The sequence below is a fragment of the Festucalex cinctus genome, chromosome 18 (assembly GCF_051991245.1).
Source record: "Festucalex cinctus isolate MCC-2025b chromosome 18, RoL_Fcin_1.0, whole genome shotgun sequence".
NCBI classification, from domain to species: Eukaryota; Metazoa; Chordata; class Actinopteri; order Syngnathiformes; family Syngnathidae; genus Festucalex; species Festucalex cinctus.
In genome coordinates, this window is record NC_135428.1 from 11460052 (window position 1) to 11466124 (window position 6073).

A 6073-nucleotide genomic window follows, 5' to 3' on the forward strand; every position below is an offset into this window, starting at 1 on the left:
CGTCATACTATACATGGTCGTTTTAAAAAATAAAAAAAACGCTTTACTATACATGGTCGTTTAAAAAAAACAAAAACAAAAAACGCCTTACTATACATGGTCGTTTTTTATTTATTTTATTTATTTATTTATTTTTTTTAAAAACGCCTTACTATACATGGTCGTTTAAAAAAACAAACCAAAAAACAAAAAAAAAAGCCTTACTATACATGGTCGTTTAAAAAAAAACAAAAAAAAAAACACCTTACTATACATGGTCGTTTAAAAAAAAAAAAAAAAAAAAAATGCCTGACTATACATGGTCATTTTTTTTTTTTTTTTTTTTTTTTTTTTAGAAAAAAACGTCATACTATATATGGTCGTTTTTTTAAAAAAACGCTTTACTATACATGGTCGTTTAAAAAAACAAACAAACAAAAAACGCCTTACTATACATGGTCGTTTAAAAAAAAAAAAATGCCTTACTATACATGGTCGTTTTTTTTTTTTCTTTCTTTTTTTTTTTTTTAAACACCTTCCTATACATGGTCGTTTAAAAAACAAACAAACAAAAAACGCCTGACTATACATGGTCGTTTTTTTTTTTTTTTTTTTTTTAGAAAAAAAACGTCATACTATACATGGTCGTTTTTTAATTAAAAAAAACGCTTTACTATACATGGTCGTTTTTTATTTATTTTATTTATTTATTTTTTTTTTTTTAAAACGCCTTACTATACATGGTCGTTTAAAAAAAAACAAAAAACAAAAAAAAAACGCCTTACTATACATGGTCGTTTAAAAAAAAAACAAAAAAAAAACGCCTTACTATACATGGTCGTTTAAAAAAAAATGCCTTACTATACATGGTCGTTTTTTTTTTTTCTTTCTTTTTTTTTTTTTTTAAACACCTTCCCATACATGGTCATTTAAAAAAAAACAAAAAAAAACAAAACGCCTGACTATACATGGTCGTTTTTTTTTGTTTTGTTTTTTTAGAAAAAAAACGTTATACTATACATGGTAGTTTAAAAAAAAAAAAATGCTTTACTATACATGGTCGTTTAAAAAAAACAAAAAAAAACGCCTTACTATACATTGTCGTTTTTTATTTATTTTATGTATTTTTTTTTTTTTTTTAAACGCCTTACTATACATGGTCGTTTAAAAAAAAAAAGAAAAAAAACAAAAACGCCTTACTATACACGGTCGTTTAAAAAAACCCAAAAAAAACGCCTTACTATACATGGTCGTTTTTTTTGTTTTGTTTTTTTAGAAAAAAAACGTCATACTATACATGGTCGTTTTTAAAAAAAAAACGCTTTACTATACGTGGTCGTTTAAAAAAAACAAAAACAAAAAACGCCTTACTATACATGGTCGTTTTTTATTTATTTTATTTATTTATTTATTTTTTTTAAAAAACGGCTTACTATACATGGTCGTTTAAAAAAAAAACAAAAAAACAAAAAAAAACGCCTTACTATACATGGTCGTTTAAAAAAAACACACAAAAAAAACGCCTTACTATACATGGTCGTTTTTTTGTTTTTTGTTTTTTTTTTTTAGAAAAAAAATGTCATGCTATACATGGTCGTTTAAAAAAAAAATGCCTTACTATACATGGTCGTTTTTTTTTTTTTTCTTTCTTTTTTTTTTTTTTTTTAAACACCTTCCTATACATGGTCATTTAAAAAAACAAAAACAAAAAAAAAACGCCTGACTATACATGGTAGTTTTTTTTTGTTTTGTTTTTTTAGAAAAAAAACGTCATACTATACATGGTCGTTTAAAAAAAAAAAAAAAAACGCTTTACTATACATGGTCGTTTAAAAAAAACAAAAAAAAACGCCTTACTATACATGGTCGTTTTTTTATTTATTTTATTTATTTATTTATTTTTTAAAAACGCCTTACTATACATGGTCGTTTAAAAAAACAAACAAAAAAAAAAAAACGCCTTACGATACATGGTCGTTTAAAAAAAAACAAAAAAAACGCCTTACTATACATGGTCGTTTTTTTTGTTTGTTTTTTTAGAAAAAAAACGTCATACTATACATGGTCGTTTAAAAAAAAAAAAAAACGCTTTACTATACATGGTCGTTTAAAGAAAAAAAAAAAAAAACGCCTTACATGGTCGTTTTTTATTTATTTTATTTATTTATTTATTTATTTTTTAAACGCCTTACTATACATGGTCGTTTAAAAAAAAAAAACAAAAAAAAACGCCTTACTATACATGGTCGTTTTTTTGTTTTTTGTTTATTTTTTAGAAAAAAATGTCATACTATACATGGTCGTTTTTAAAAAAAAACGCTTTACTATACATGGTCGTTTTTTTGTTTTTTGTTTTTTTTTAGAAAAAAATGTCATACTATACATGGTCGTTTTTAAAAAAAAAACACTTTACTATACATGGTCGTTTAAAAAAAAAAAAAAAAAAGAACGCCTTACTATACATGGTCGCTTTTTTTTTTTTTTATAGTCTTCAGTGTTTCCCAGCCGGGGGATTGAACCCACGACCTCCCAGTCTTAGGGTGGACACTCTACCACTAGACCACTGAGCTGGTCTTTGAAAAAACAAAAAACAAAGAAAACGGATGACTATACATGGTCGGTTTTAAAAAAAAACAAAAAAAAACCCCGCCATACTATACATGGTCGTTTTTAAAAAAACAAAAAAAACACAAAACAGCCTACTATACATGGTCGTTTTTTTCTTTTATTTATTTTTATTTTTTTAGAAAAACACGTCATACTATACATGGTCGTTTTAAAAAAATAAAATAAAATAAAAATAAAAACGCCTTACTATACATGGTCGTTTTTAAAAAAACAAAAAACAAAAACAAAAATGCCTTACTATACATGGTCGTTTTTTTTTTCTTTCTTTTTTTTTTTTTTAAACACCTTCCTATACATGGTCATTGAAAAAAAAAAAAAAACACCTTACTATACATGCTCGTTTTTTTTAATTTTTTTAGTTTTTTTTTATTTTTAGAAAAAAAAACGTCATACTATACATGGTCGTTTTTAAAAAAAAAACGCTTTACTATACATGGTCGTTTAAAAAAAACAAAAAAAACGGCTTACTATACATGGTCGTTTTTTATTTAATTAAAAAAAAAAAAAAAAAGCCATACTATACATGGTCGTTTTTTCAAAAAAAACCCCAAAAAAACAAAAAAAAACGCCTTACTATACATGGTCGTTTTTTATTTATTTATTTATTTATTTTTTAAAAACGCCATACTATACATGGTTGTTTTTTCAAAAAACAAAAAACAAAAAAAAAACGCCTTACTATACATGGTCGTTTTTAAAAAAAAAACGCTTTACTATACATAGTCGTCTTAAAAAACAAAACAAAAACAAAAACGCCTTACTATACATTGTCGTTTTTTATTTATTTATTTATTTATTTATTTATTTATTTATTTATTTATTTATTTATTTATTTATTTATGTATTTATTTATTTTTTAAAAACGCCATACTATACATGATCGTTTTTTCAAAAAACAAAAAACAAAAAAAACACCTGACTATACATGGTCGTTTAAAAAACAAAAACAAAAACGCCTTACTATAAATGGTCGTTTAAAAAAAAAAAAAAAAACGCCTACGTGGTCGTTTGAAAAAAAAAACTGCTTACTATACCCATGGTCGTTTATTTTTATAGTCTTTGGTGATTCCCAGCCGGGGGATTGAACCCACGACCTCCCAGTCTCAGGGTGGACACTCTACCACTAGACCACTGAGCTGGTCGTTTTCTTTTTTTTTTTTTTTTTTTTTAGAAAAAAATGTCATACTATACATGGTCGTTTTTTAAAAAAAACGCTTTACTATACATGGTCGTTTAAAAAACAAACAAACAAAAAAAAAAACACCTTGCTATACATGGTCGTTTTTTTTTTGTTTTTTTTTATAGTCTTCGATGCTTCCCAGCCGGGGGATTGAACCCACAACCTCCCAGTCTCAGGGTGGACACTCTACCACAAGACCACTGAGCTGGTCTTTGAAAAAACAAAAAACAAAGAAAACGGATGACTATACATGGTCGGTTTTAAAAAAAAACAAAAAAAAACGGCATACTATACATGGTCGTTTTTAAAAAAACAAAAAAAACACAAAACAGCCTACTCTACATGGTTGTTTATTTCTTTTATTTATTTTATTTTTTTTTAGAAAAACACGTCATACTATGGTCGTTTAAAAAAAAAAAAAAACGGCTTACTATACATGGTCGTTTTTTATTTAATTTAATTTTTTTTTTTAAAAAAGCCATACTATACATGGTCGTTTTTTCAAAAAAAAAAAAAACGCCTTACTATACATGGTCGTTTTTTATTTATTTATTTATTTATTAAAAACGCCATACTATACATGGTCGTTTAAAAAAAAAAAAAAAACGCCTTAGTATACATGGTCGTTTTTTTAAAACCCCCCCCCCGCCATATTATACATGGTCGTTTGAAAAAAAAAAAAAAAAATGCCTTACTATACATGGTCGTTTAAAAAAACAAAAAAACGCCTTACTATACATGGTCGTTTTTTATTTATTTAATTTAATTTTATTTTTTTTTAAAAACGCCTTGCTATACATGGTCGTTTAAAAAAAAACAAAAAACAAACAAAAAACGCCTTACTGTACATGGTCGTTTAAAACATGGTCGTTTTTTTTTTTGTTTTTTGTTTTTTTAGAAAAAAATGTCATACTTTACATGGTCGTTTTTTAAAAAAAACGCTTTACTATACATGGTCGTTTAAAAAACAAACAAACAAAAAAAACAAACACCTTGCTATACATGGTCGTTTTTTCTTGTTTTTTTTTTTATAGTCTTCGATGCTTCCCAGCCGGGGGATTGAACCCACAACCTCCCAGTCTCAGGGTGGACACTCTACCACAAGACCACTGAGCTGGTCATTGAAAAAACAAAAAACAAAGAAAACGCCATGCTATACATGGTCGTTTTTAAAAAAACAAAAAAAAACACAAAACAGCCTACTCTACATGGTTGTTTATTTCTTTTATTTATTTATTTTTTTTTAGAAAAACATGTCATACTATACATGGTCGTTTAAAAAAAAAAAAAAACGGCTTACTATACATGGTCGTTTTTTATTTATTTATTTATTTTTTAAAAACGCCATACTATACATGGTCGTTTATAAAAAAAAAAAAAATAAAAAAATAAAAAAAAAACGCCTTAGTATACATGGTCGTTTTTTTAAACCCCCCCCCCCGCCATATTATACATGGTCGTTTGAAAAAAAAAAAAAAAATGCCTTACTATACATGGTCGTTTAAAAAAACAAAAAAACGCCTTACTATACATGGTCGTTTAAAAAACAAAAAAAAAAAAAAACGCCTTACTATACATGGTCGTTTAAAAAAAAATAAATAAATACAAAATGCCTTTCTATACATGGTCGTTTAAAAAAACAAAACAAAAACAAACAAAAAACGCCTTACTATACATGGTCGTTTAAAAAACAAAAAACAAAAAAAAACGCCTTACTATACATGGTCGTTTTTAAAAAAAAACGCTTTACTATACATGGTCGTTAAAAAAAAAAAAAAAAAATGGTCGTTTTTTATTTAATTAATTTTTTTTTTTAAAAAGCCATACTATACATGGTCGTTTTTTCAAAAAACAAAACAAAAAAAACAAAAAAAACGCCTTACTATACATGGTCGTTTTGTATTTATTTATTTTTTATTTTTTTTAAAACGCCATAGTCGTTTTTTTAAAAAACAAAAAACAAAAAAACGCCTTAGTATACATGGTCGTTTTTTTAAAAAAAAAACGCCATATTATACATGGTCGTTTGAAAAAAAAAAAAACAGCTTACTATATTCATGGTCGTTTATTTTTATAGTCTTTGGTGTTTCCCAGCCGGGGGATTGAACGCACGACCTCCCAGTCTTAGGGTGGACACTCTACCACTAGACCACTGAGCTGGTCTTTGAAAGAACAAAAAACAAAGAAAACGGCTGACTATACATGGTCGTTTTAAAAAAAAAAAACGCTTTACTATACATGGTCGTTTAAAAAAAAATAAAATAAAAAAAATAAAAACGCCTTACT